This window comes from Podarcis filfolensis (genome assembly GCF_964270895.1).
Source record: "Podarcis filfolensis genome assembly, chromosome: 7".
In the NCBI taxonomy this organism is placed as follows: Eukaryota; Metazoa; Chordata; class Lepidosauria; order Squamata; family Lacertidae; genus Podarcis; species Podarcis filfolensis.
In genome coordinates this window covers 9,844,435-9,858,000 of record NC_139603.1, presented here as the reverse complement: position 1 = coordinate 9,858,000, position 13,566 = coordinate 9,844,435, and positions in this window count along the sequence as shown.

Below are 13,566 nucleotides of genomic sequence, written 5' to 3'. Positions count from 1 at the left end.
AAATGAGAACACAAAATACATAATAAAAAACAAACAGACCAATGACCTTTCCCCTCATATGCACATTTTAAAACCCATAGAATGCCAACCAGCCAAACACCTGGGTGAAGAGAAACCTTTTTGCCTGTCGCCTAAAGATATGGAACAGTGTTGCCCGGCGAGCCTCTCTGGGGAGAGCATTCCACAAACAGGGAGCCACCACAGAAAAGGCCTGGTCTTGCGTTACAACCTTCAGGAAGGTCGCCCATTGCAGAGATGAACCTCTGGAGGTATGGTGCTCTTCCATCAGTCCACTCAGCTCTGTCGAGAAACTCTGCATCTTGCCCTGTAGCTCGAAGTGTGACTTAGCCAAGCCATGTCTCTTGGTCCTACGCACATCATGAAACAGGCCTCTGGGCCTCACCCTCAAACTCCTTCACTAAACCCCCCTGCAAACACCCCTGTTTGTGAGTCCTATTTGCAAGCTCATGGTAAGAGCTCCCAGAAGCTTCAGTGAACTAAGTTTGACTGCTGCTGGCTGCTAACCCCTCCCTCAGCCCCTACCCTGAACCACTGTGACTGAGTCCTCTCTTGCCCTCCCTCCCCAGCTCTCCTGGGTCAGGTGCCTGAGCTTTTGCAGCAGGAGAAAGTCTGGGCCTCGCCTTCCTAGGCCAGGTGGTAGAGGCCTGCAAGGCAGGGAGCAGGTGGCCCATGACTCACAACCAATAAAGTATTTGGCCTCCTCAGCAGCAGCAGCTTTTGTAGCACCACCCTCTGCCACACCCTCCCTCAAATAAATGAACATGATAAATACTATCTTGTAATAAGCAACAAAATAAAGATGACTCTGAGCATGTACAGAGCACCTTTCCCTCATGGACTGCAGATGATGTCAGAACTTGCGTTCAACCGAGCTGCTCCTCCGGTCGAGTCCTCCAACGGTGATTAACGACCTGAGCCTTTGATGAGGCTCCAGGTTCTCTCATTACTCAGAGCGTCCAAGCAGCAGCGAAGGATGAGAAATATCAGCTACATTGCTAAGAGTTTTATTTCTAGCTACGCAGACAGAAAAGAAATATACATCCTCTCTCTGTGGAAGCAGAGAGGCAACTGGTACAAAGAAACAGGAAACCAGTAATATCAACATCTGTCTCCTGTCTCCCGTGAGACTTCCAACAGTCGGGAATCTCTGGAATGTAAACAGAGCCTTGTGACTCCAAGCAGTGCACACTGCAACAGAAACCTAACAGCAGACTGTCCTTACCCTTGAAGAAAGTCACCTCTCCATTTAGATATTGGGGTCTCCCTATGACAACATTCCGGGGCCGCCATCCAAACATCATGTATGAGGATAATACTTTTTGGTGGTGGCCCACTAATCTTTTGACATTACCCAATATTTGACTGTCTGTACCCACAATAAAATAAAGCCAGCATCTTCTCTGCTAACGGTATGCAGGGGCAGAAGTTATGTGTAACAGGGAATCACAATTGTGCCCTGTTTCACATTGTACTTACACGCATACAGGCTGCTTCGCAAAGGAGAAATCCAACATTTGAAAGGCGACTGGTGCCAGACAGGGTGGGGCAGATCCACGGTTGCACATTCGTTCCAAACATCAGCCTAGGGCTTTTGTCACAACGACAAATTTCTCCAATATGTATTTGTGCGTAGTGAGTGTGCTCTTAATTTGAAAGAAGCTCGTCCCTTCCCCCTTTAAGATCCAACTGGCGTTGTGTTCAGACAACATCAGGTACGTGCAATATTTATTGGTTTTCCATTTGCAACAAAACATATGCAACATTTCTCTTTTATGTTCAAAGGAAATGGGAATAATTACATCTTCCCCTCTCGCTCCACTGCTAACGATTTCCTGAATTGCAACTTGGGTCAATTAGAAGCAAACTTAGCAGAAAGCACACCTCCAATGGACATTGCGAAGTAGCAAGACATTTCCTCATACCCCATTTCCATTTGTAACTTTAGAGTCCTCTGAGTCTAAAAAAATCCTCTCCTTTTCCTATATACAGTAGTCTAAATGAAGTCCAACATAACGCTGCAGATGCAAATTTAATGCCAGTTTGGAAAAAATATGTGTTTTACTTATAAGTAATTAATCTTTATGCACAAGTTTTTACAATTGTAGGCAGAAATCAAAACTATGTGACTTGTTAATTTTTAATTGAGCAATATTTAGATTCAAAAAGTGCATTAGTCACTTTGACTGTGTTTAATATTTTACAGGATGTTGTTCTGCAAAGAAACAAATCATTGCTAATGAAAAACAATGTGCTTCTTGTAACTACTTACTGTGCCCACTTTTGAAACATACAACCTTTCCCCCCCTCCTTTAGCTTCTGAACATCACTAGAAGTTCTACCACTTTTATTCATGAAAGATACAAGGGAATGTTGACAATTACAGTATTAATTAAATTATTGTGGTATGGTTAGAGAGACATAAAATTAGTGTGTTCGTTTTATCGTCAGAATTAATTGGAGCAGCAGGTCTTTTAAATAACAAGTTAACTGGGTCAAATCATCATCGGCAGTGGTTGCACGACACAAGAAACCATGGGTAGGCAAACTAAGGCCTGGGGGATGGATCCGGCCCAGTCGCCTTCTAAATCTAGCCTGTGGACGGTCCAGGAATCAGCGTGTTTTTACATGAGTAGAATGTGTCCTTTTATTTAAAATGCATCTCTGGGTTATTTGTGGGGCACAGGAATTTGTTCATTTCCCCCCAAAATATAGTCCGGCCCCCCACAAGGTCTGAGGGACAGTGGACCAGCCCCCTGCTGGAAAAGTTTGCTGACCCCTGAATAAACTATAGTTCACACATCAAAGTAAACTACAGTGAGTGGTTTGCTGTGAATGGAAAGAAGGCTTCTACACCGATCCTCACTTCTAACAAGAAAGTTTAGGTGTTTTGTTGTTGTTTTTAAGAAAGAAAAGCTTTGGATGTCAAGAAGATGCATTCTGTTTTCTGCTACAACTTTATGTGCTTTTCTTTAACTTGCAAAGAACACACACATTTTTGAGGGCCAAACTACCTGTGATGGTGTGTGCTTAAGCGCAGGAACACCCCAATTACGTAGCGGGAAGTGTGAATGAACCATTTTTCCACCCACTGCTTACCTCACCACAGCAAACATCCCCACCCCAAAAATCGTCTAGGGTAATTTCGCATATTGAAACTCAGCTCTGAGAGACAGGGGAAACCCAAGACATTTTGATGCCTGAAGTGAAAACAGCAAGCCGTGCCCCACCGTGTCAAGGGTTACATCGTATCTGAGGCTGGCCAAGTTATTTTGGCACCTGAGGCAGAAAATTCCACAAGCACCTCTTCCTGGTAGGAGAGATTGTTGTTGTTGTTGTTGTTTAGTCGTTTAGTCGTGTCCGACTCTTCGTGATCCCATGGACCAGAGCACACCAGGCACTCCTGTCTTCCACTGGCTCCCGCAGTTTGGTCAAACTCCTTTTAGTAGCTTTCAGAACATTGTCCAACCATCTTGTCCTCTGTCGTCCCCTTCTCCTTGTGCCCTCAATCTTTCCCAACATCAGGGTCTTTTCCAGGGAGTCTTCTCTTCTCATGAGGTGACCAAAGTATTGGAGCCTCAGCTTCAGGATCTGTCCTTCCAGTGAGCACTCAGGGCTGATTTCCTTCAGAATGGATCGGTTTGATCTTCTTGCAGTCCATGGGACTCTCAAGAGTCTCCTCCAGCACCATAATTCAAAAGCATCAATTCTTTGGCAATCAGCCTTCTTTATGGTCCAGCTCTCACTTCCATACATCACTACTGGGAAAACCATCGCTTTAACTATACGGACCTTTGTTGGCAAGGTGATGTGTCTGCTTTTTAAGATGCTGTCTAGGTTTGTCATTGCTTTTCTCCCAAGAAGCAGGCGTCTTTTAATTTCATGACTGCTGTCACCATCTGCAGTGATCATGGAGCCCAAGAAAGTAAAATCTCTCACTGCCTCCATTTCTTCCCCTTCTATTTGCCAGGAGGTGATGGTAGGAGAGATACAACCATAATATTAAAGAATTAACGTTTTGCTGTCCTTTCATACCATCTAGCAGGGCTGACACTGCTGGGAAGGAAGTTTTAGGGAGATAAGTCATGAAGCTGGATACAGTGTTCTGCACATTCCTTTTAATGTTAGCATTTGACCCCTTTCATCTCCCCTTTCAGTGTGACTGGAGTGGACCTGCTTTTAAACGCGTGGAAAGGCTGTCACGGGCACTTCTAGACAGGGGCTGGAACATGGCGGCTGAAATGTGCCTTGGAAAATTAATGATGCTTTCTGAGGAAGGCTTAATTTGCAAATGGGTTATTGAGATACTGCAAATGAGTCTCTGGCATCAAGGCTTTTTCTTCTTCTTATCTAATTTTCTTCTGTGTGGGAAATTGCAGTCAAATATAACTAGAAAGCTTAGGGCTAGCTAATGTATGAAGGGGTTAAGACAAGCTTCCTCAACTTCGGCCCTCCAGATATTTTGAGACTACAGTTCCCAGCATCCCTGACCACTGGTCCTGCTAGCTAGGGATCATGGGAGTTGTAGGTGAAAAACATCTGGAGGGCCGAGGTTGAGGAAGCCCGAGTTAAGACCACAAAACTGTATTTATCGGAAGTGGGGAAATATATACCCTGGAAATGATGCCGAGGAGCATGGGTTATGTACTTATTCCTCTCAAAAAGAGAAATGGGCAAAACACATGGAGATGCTACACAGCCAAGACTTAAGAACACATTAAGAGGAGTTCTGTAATAGTGTACTTTCCTCTACCATTTTTCTCCTGTCTCTTAAAGAGGGAGATGGGGAAAAGGCAGTTCAACCATATCCCTTTCAGTCATTTTCCTGCTGAAAATTGCCCATGACAAGCTGTTTTTTCACCCATGGTGGAGAAACGTAAGGAGCATATCCTTCCTTCTGCTGAGGATACTTTCCCTCTCTGGTGAGCTGGCCTGAACAAGGGAAGAAATGGCAAGGTACAGTGGTACCTCGGGTTACAGACACTTCAGGTTACAGATGCTTCAGGTTACAGACTCGACTAACCCAGAAATAGTACCTCAGGTTAAGAACTTTGCTTCAGGATGAGAACCGAAATCGTGCGGCAGCAGAAGCAGGAGGCCCCATTAGCTAAAGTGGTGCTTCAGTTTCAGGTTAAGAACGGACCTCCAGAATGAATTAAGTTCTTAACCCGAGGTACCACTGTATTAGGGTTGCCATATTTTGAAGAGCAAAAAAGAGGACAAATCTGCCAACTTCTGCTTTTAACTATGGATCACTATGATGACTCTATGATGACCCATGAAAAAGAGGACGTGTTCTAGAGAAATAGGGCACATGGAAACCCTCAAGGTATAGGGGTAGTTTATATTCCTTGTTGGCTTTAGGCTCTTGCAGTGCCCTTCAGATAAGAAAGTTAAGTTGGGCTCTTGATATGCAACCCTCTTTTCACATAAGGTAAGACTGTGATTGCACATTGCTTATTAGTAATGTTATGGAATAAACAAGATGGCCGTTGCTTAACGGTTATCCAAAACTAATCAGCAGTGGCCTACTCCCACTTCTCATTATACCTGGCATGTATCATAAATGGAAGGAAAGGTGTGGGGTTTTTAATACTAAACGCCATACTAAAGTATACAAATAGCAAACATTAACCAAGAAACATTGCGCCATCTGAAGATTAACTAAGGGAATATTGCTGACCATGCTGGCAGTTAAGACCTTTTCAACCGAGAATAATTTCTCTCTCTCTTGAGACGGAGGTGCAAGATAACCTAATTCTCTTGAGTTGTAGATGGAAGAAGGCCAGACACTCCTTCACAATTTATTACTCGTGATGCTCTCAGAGTCTGCTGTCTACAGGACCACACATTTGCTCAATAAAAGCTCAGGGGAATTGGTGTGTACAGAAGCAGGTAGAGTTTGATTTAAAACCTTGGCGGCCTCAGGCAGAATCAAATTGGAGGCCCTTGAGCATCTGTAGCCCCCTCCCTAACTCTGTCATCGACCCCCAACCCACCACCCCATATGATGAACCGGCAACTTTTAATAAGCTTTGTTTTAACTTTGCACCCTGGCCCTTTTAGCAGGTAACTAATCCCATCTAACATCCCATAAAATTAAGTTTGAAAATGTAGCATGGGTTGCTTGGCTAAGCAAGGGGTCTCTTCAAGCCATTTTCCGCACCAAGGAATTCAGCGATGAAACAAATTTCTTACAATTCTCTGGATCTGGACGCGATTGTCACCATATTGCCTAGCCTCCGGGATAATATTGGCTGCCACAGCGAGCCATGTACCTGGCGAGAACAAAGTTATTATCATAATCATTCTTACTCATTTCATTTCTATACTACTTTATATTTTTAAGGGGGGGGATCTCAAAGTGGCTTGCAAACTACATTAAATCATCAAATAAAACCATCTGGGGGGATTAAGTCAAATATAAAGTATACATTCAAAGCAACATGATTAACAGGAAACTAAAATATTAATAATTTCAAAATAAAACGATGCAAAGGAGGTCAACTACAGAATGAACATTTAATGCAGCAAAGTTAACAACAACAACAACCCTTTTATCTTAATCATTTGAAAAGGAAACATTTCTAAAGGCTTTCCCTTTACAACTACAGGACAGCTTAGTTAGCATAGCTCCCAGAAGGGTATTGTCTCTTTGTCCAACCACTTAAGAGTTCAGGGATGGAACTGTGGTGCTCGGCTGTGGTGGTCTGAAGATGATGATTTCAGTTGCCTTGCAGTGATGCTTCTCAGATTCACACACAGCAATCTGTGTCATTATCTCCTGGGATAATGTCATTAGCAAAGCACTGGCAGAAATGCTATGGGTCTCTCCTCTGTGATGGGCACAGAAGGATGGATCTACCACAGCATCTCAGGGTGTTTCCACATGGGTGCTAATTGTAGGATGGGTGAGACCCTGTGTGGTCTCCCCATTTCATCCAGATTTAGGGTTTAACATTTCTGCAGGAAATCTGATATGTAAGAACAGAAACAAAAACCTGTTGTCAACGACCCATTTGCAATGTCTCGACAACTTGGGCACCATTAATTTTCCAAGGTATGCTTGACCCGCCACATCAGATGGCTATCTGTGAATTAGTAGAACCATCCTGCATTTGGTAAAATGGGCTTCACAGCTGGATTCAAGCAGAAAACCCTTGTTTTCAAAGGGTTGTCATTACTATGCTATTTCTAAAGCATCTAAAATCACCAAGCCCAGTGTACAATCAACTTTAAAAGGCCAATTTCCCATCCACAGGTTATTACCGTATTTTTTGATCCATAAGACGCACCTGACCATAAGACACACCTAGTTTTTAGAGGAGGAAAACAAGAAGAAGAAAAAATTCTGAACGAAACAGTGGATGTATGATTTTTGTGGTTCATGCTGTGGCCACAGACATGATATGTGATTTGACGGTGAGTTTTGGGTAGCCCAATGCAAAAATCCTGAGAATCCATGTGGATCCATGCTTTGTAACCAGGTTTTTGCGCCATTGCGGCACCACAAAACAATGGATGTGTGATTTTTTGGTGTATTTTTTGGTACATTCAAGAAGGGGAGGGGAGGGAAAGTGCCCTGCTGCGGGAATTCCTTTCCTCTTCTTAGATGGCATTTTTGAGGGCCAGGCAAGGACAGTGCCATCCTGTTTCATCACCCGATATGAAATGGTAAGGTGCCGCCCCAACTCACCACCGCCCAAGCCTCCCTTTTTACATATATAATAATTTTTATTTGATTTTACAAATATAGAATTATATCAATCCAAATTAGATACCCCTATAATTCTGATCTGAAAGGTTGTCCAGAAGAGGCCAGGCAGACTTGTTGACTTTTTCCAGACCAATTGGCAGCAAGATTCTGCTGCCAAAATAGCTCCTCCTTCTCAGGCTGGGTCTTCCTGTTATATACCTGCTGGGATTGACAAGGCATATGACCCTCACCTGAATCTCATTTAACTCTTTGGGGGGGGGAATTAGAATCGGATGTCATGTGCATGGAAGTTGCCAAATCAATTAACCAACCAGGGTTACTGTTAACAGCGCCAGTTTTCCTATAACTTGATATTGCTGGATAGTTCTGATGAACTGCAAACAGTCTTAACCGTTGGCACCAGGGGTGCACGGCACCAGGGCGCCGGGCTCTCAGGGACACCAGGCCGCGAGTCCGTGGCTGAGCGTTGGAGTCCGGGGAAAAGATGCCAACAGTCGAGCGGAGTAGAGCCCGTCAGAGTGCCGCCGGCTCTTCTGCTACACACGGCTCTTCCCCGGACTCCAACGCTTGCCCCCAAACTTGCGTCGAGCTGCCGCAGCAGAAGAGCCTGCGGCGCTCCAACAGGCTTGGCTCCTCTTGGCTGTTGGCTCTTGCCCCAGCTGCATGGCAGCTAACTGTTTTGGTGCTGCGCCCATAGCACCGCGTAACGTTGTGGTGGGATCTGCTGTGCGCCGACAGCACCGAAGGCAGCAACAAAATCCGACGAATAGGAGCACACAGATCCTGTCCGGAAATGTTGCCTCTGATGCCGCTTGCATTCCTGATTGTTCTGCAATGGCACTCCACGTTGGATGGCGCTGGGAGCGTGCACCAACAGTGGAAAAGTCTGCAAAGGAACCCGCAGCTTGGCGCATGCAACAGGATGCATCGCACAGTGCCCACAACATTACACGGCGCTCTGGGTGATGCACGTGCAGCCGAAACATCTCTGGGCTAGTAGCACCCGCATTGCTGTTGTCACATACATGAAAAGTCTTTTGTGTTCCTTTGGAATGTCGGTGCCTACAATTACTAACAAAAGGCTTCTGGGTTTGTTTGTTTTTACAAAAGTTATTTTAAACATTTTTTCATTTTTCGCTCCATAATGTAGAAATGTGGATTAGAAAAATAAGAAACTGAGGAAAACTGAAATGGACACATTTGCCCATCCCTACTTTAAAGATCCTAGGAAGTTGATGGTTCATTCTGATTTGAACTCAGTCTCAATAGTGCCTCTTCTACTTTTTGTGTCTAACTTTCTCAGGCTCCATCCTGTTACTGAGAACTGCCTTTGTCTTGGAGGCACCTTCTTGCCTCTCCATGGTCTCTTCCCAGGTGTCGGGCCCCTGACTTTGTGACTCCTTGCTTCTTGATCCTCAGACCCTTGACTTTGTGACTCCTTGCTTCCTGACCCTTGGACCCTTGGCTTCTTGACTCCCGGCTCTCTGACCCTTGGACTCTTGGACTCTTGGCTTCCTGACTCCTGCCCCTCCCCCCGTTCCTGCTCCCACTCCGCCATCTTGCCCCCGGTCCCAATGTCCCCAGCTGGGACTTTGATCGCCTGTGAACTGGACTGTGACATGGCCAGAAGGCTCATGCACTGAGCATGTCAGCCTCTCAGTGGAATTGGGCTTGAGGGCTACAGTCTCTGAGAGGCCAGGCTTGGGAGTCTCAATTGAGGAGACCAGGTTTCAGGGTCTCTGATTGTTGGGCTTGGGTTTGGTTCTCTTCTTCAGTGTAGGCCACCAGTTTCCCACCTTCTCGGTCCAGGTTGCAGATGGTGGTCGAGCTCATGAGAGGGAAAAGGCAAGGTAAATGCCTGAAAAGAAGACAATGTCAGAGAAAAAGGATGAGAGGAGAAATCAAGGGGGAGCAGAGATAGGAAGGAATAAGAACATGAAGAGGAAGAAATTTGAAATGACCACAGAAAGGAATAGGTAATCACTGGAGAGAACAATAAAGATGTGGCACATGTTCAGAAGAATGAGAGAAGAAAAGAAGTTAAGCAACAGAACTGAGTACAGCAATAGGAGGAGAAAGGTGGGAAACTGGGAGACCAATAAAGAGAATATTAGCATAATCAAGATGAGAAATAATCAAAACTTTAACTGGAGTCTTACCAGATGAACCTTTGAGATATCGATTTGAGCAGTAGAGGAAGCAGCAAAAGAAGGGATATTGACAATAAACAGCAGTAGAATACCAGTAAAAGATTTTGCAGGAAATGTGATAAATTGAGTTTTGTACATTTCAGCTTCCGATTGTGTTGTGACATCTAAGATGAGATTGCTGTTAGTCAGTTAGTAGTAATATTGCCAAGAATAGAAGAAGCTATCACTGGAGCAGAAAAAAATAAATTTGAATATCATCAGCATAAATATGGTAATTCAAACCAAAGGAGTGAATCAGATGGACAAGCAAAGGAATATTCAAAGGAAATGGGCCTCTCAGACAAGGAAAACTGAGAAGAGAGTCAAACAGAAACACAAAAGGAGTGAATGGAAAGATAAAGAAACCAAGAAATAACTTGTATCCTAAAATCCAGTGGAAGAGATTTTTCCTGGAGGCAAGAACATATTCCAGAAGAAATGGACTAACATAGACACAACTTCAAATGTTGAGATACTGAGTTTGTGTTGGATGTGGGGTAGGATGGGAATTTAATGTTTTACAAGAAGTGTCACATTGTCTGAGTTGTGAATGATTTTGGATACAGGTCAGAGAGGTGACAAGGGAAAGACAGAGGGGGCTGTATTAATGTGCTATCTATGGGACGCAGGTGGCGCAGTGGGTTAAACCACAGAGCCTAGGACTTGCCGATCAGAAGGTCGGTGGTTCGAATCCCCGCAACGGGGTGAACTCCCGTTGCTCGGTCCCTGCTCCTGCCAACCTAGCAGTTCGAAAGCACGTCAAAGTGCAAGTAGATAAATAGGTACCACTCCCACGGGAAGATAAACGGCGTTTCCGTGCGCTGCTCTGGTTCGCCAGAAGCAGCTTAGTCATGCTGGCCACATGACCCGGAAGCTGTACGTCGGCTCCCTCAGCCAATAAAGTGAGATGAGCGCCGCAACCCCAGAGTCGGCCATGACTGGACCTAACGGTCAGCAGTCCCTTTACCTATGGGCCACGTGGTCTTCACATGGGTTCTAGTTTAGCACAAAGCACTAGTCTGGAAATGCAAACATGACCTTAGAAAGCCCTGTGCTTATTAAGCCTTCAAATGTGCCATAGGAATATATGTATATATGTCTGTTCTGGGAACATTTTATTTCTGAAAATGGAGCATTTTATTCTTCAAAGCAAGTGTTTAACTTTCAAAACATAAAAACTAAACACAGATAAAACACAGACACATTGAACTTAAAATAGTAGAGGGAAAAGTTGGAAACCTGGACAATGAGGCATGAAATGAAATATGCTGGATGCCACCAGAGAAACAGTCAGAAGCATTAAGCTGAGCTTGAGGGACATCTCTGAAAACACAGAAATGAAAGCGGTGATAGGAAAACATGTCAGAGGAAGAGAATAAAGATGCACACACATTGAGTGTGCATGAATTTGATTTGAGTTGTAAAGCCAACTATTTGAAAGTTGAGTTGTGCCAGATCCTGATCTCACTGCTAGTAACCTTTTAATTCCATCGCTAGTGACCAACCAGTGCAGTCTGAAGTGGCAGATTTGTGACCAAATTTTACTGACTGGTAATTCAGGTAATTCAATTCTTTGCCAAACAGCCATCTACTCCCCTATACCCCACCCCCATAAATCCCTGCTAGAAAACTTAGCATGCCAAGGTAAAGGCTACACTAGACCTTTCTCCCTGGCATTTAGTTTTCCACACGGAGAAGCATTTCATAGTGAGATACCAGCTGCAGTCTGCAGGTGGTGGGGAGGTCGACATGAACAGGGCCAGGGCCAGCCCAAGACATTTTGCTCCAATATGGCGCCCTTCTACTATCAAAGAAGAAGTAGGGAGTGAAGATCTACGTCAGGAACAAGTGCAGAATAGAAATATACACCAGGATCTTCTGCCTCTGTAGATCCTGCTGCCTGAGACAGTCGTCTCACCTTGCCTCACGGGTGGGCCGGCCCTGAAAGGGGGCCTGTGAAGGGAGAGTGTGAAATCTGTTCCATTCCCCAACTTGCCATTGCTGTGCTTCCTTGGTTTAAGGAATGGAGAATGGAGTGCAGTAACAAGGCAGGAGCGTGTTTTCATGTAAAGAACTGACACTCTATCACACCTTATTTGGAGTAAAAATGGTAAAGGTGCCCCTGACCATTAGGTCCAGTTGCAGACGACTCTGGGGTTGCGCGCTCTTCTCGCTCTATAGGCCGAGGGAGCCAGTGTTTGTCCACAGACAGCTTCCGGGTCATGTGGCCAGCATGATTAAGCCGCTTCTGGCGAACCACAGCAGTGTATGAAAACACCATTTACCTTCCCGCCGGAGCGGTACCTATTTATCTACTTGCACTTTGATGTGCTTTCGAACTGCTAAGTGGGCAGGAGCTGGGACTGAACAACGGGAGCTCACCCCGTCACGGGGATTGGAACCGCCGACCCTCCGATCGGCAAGCCCTAGGCTCTGTGGTTGAGACCACAGCACCACCCGCGTCCATTTATTTATTTATTTGGAGTAGGAATGGTAAAATATGCATGGTTGTTGTGTCTTCTCTAGTTTGGCATGGAGAACTGGAATCCTGTAGGGAAAATGCAGCAGTATTTGTTTAAAGCAAAATTTAAGCTGACTTGGAACCCATGCCCTAAGACCTCCCTCCATCCTTTTGCACGAAGCACCCAAAAAATGGAAGAGGGAGCATGAAAATGTTCTTCCTTTGCTTCCACAGCTTCTTTATATCAAGGATGCCTTGTCCTCGGGCTTTTCAAATAAGCCAGTACTTATGCCGAACCACCAAATACAGGGTTCATAGGAATAGAATCCAAGGTCTGGGCTTTAGATGTTTGGAACTCTTTCGGCCTATTTAAAGCAAGTGCCATCCCAGTGAGCGAAGTCATCCCCATGTTCTGACTGAAGGTTTTCAGAAAGAAGACAAAATTAGGACGCATGATGAAATAAAGTGTTTTCAAGTCACTGAAATGCAGAGTATTCTATAAAAAAAAACAATTAAAAATTAAATGAACGAAATGTGTGCTGCTAATTGAATGCATTTCTTCGTTCATCCTGGAGCAGGGAGGATGTTTCTGCTGTGAATGACAAGCTTTTCTTAAAAGGGGAACCGCAGTGGCAAGAGAAAATAGATGCCACGGACTTGTAATCACAGTCGTCAGACACGATGTACCATTTCTTCTTTTCTTTGCGGCAGGAACGGTAAGGAAATAGTATACAGTGGGCTCAGCAAATTGTTTTTCGTGACAGAAGTTAATTCTAAACTAAGTATTCCCTGAAACAGGAACAGAGAAAACATTTTTACATGTCTATCATTTGTCCTTAGAGGACACGAAACAAATATGTTTTATAAAGCTTGACACTGGTATTATTCTGCGTGGCCTCCGGCTATGTGCTTTTCTTTCCTGGTTTGTAGAATTGAAGGGGGTAAGAAAACAGCTTCGCATTAAGAGGAACACAGTGCACAGGTTAATCATACCATGCAGAAATCAAAATGTTGCCAACGGAAGAATGGAGCATGAACAGCCAGGGAGCAAAAAATAAAATAAAATAGAAAGATGTTGGCGAGGGAAGCTGTGGGATGCTAATATCTCTGTTGCATTTCAGACATACACTTCTCCGTGAATCACTGAATTGGCTGTATAAGGAAGTTTTTTTTTACTACTG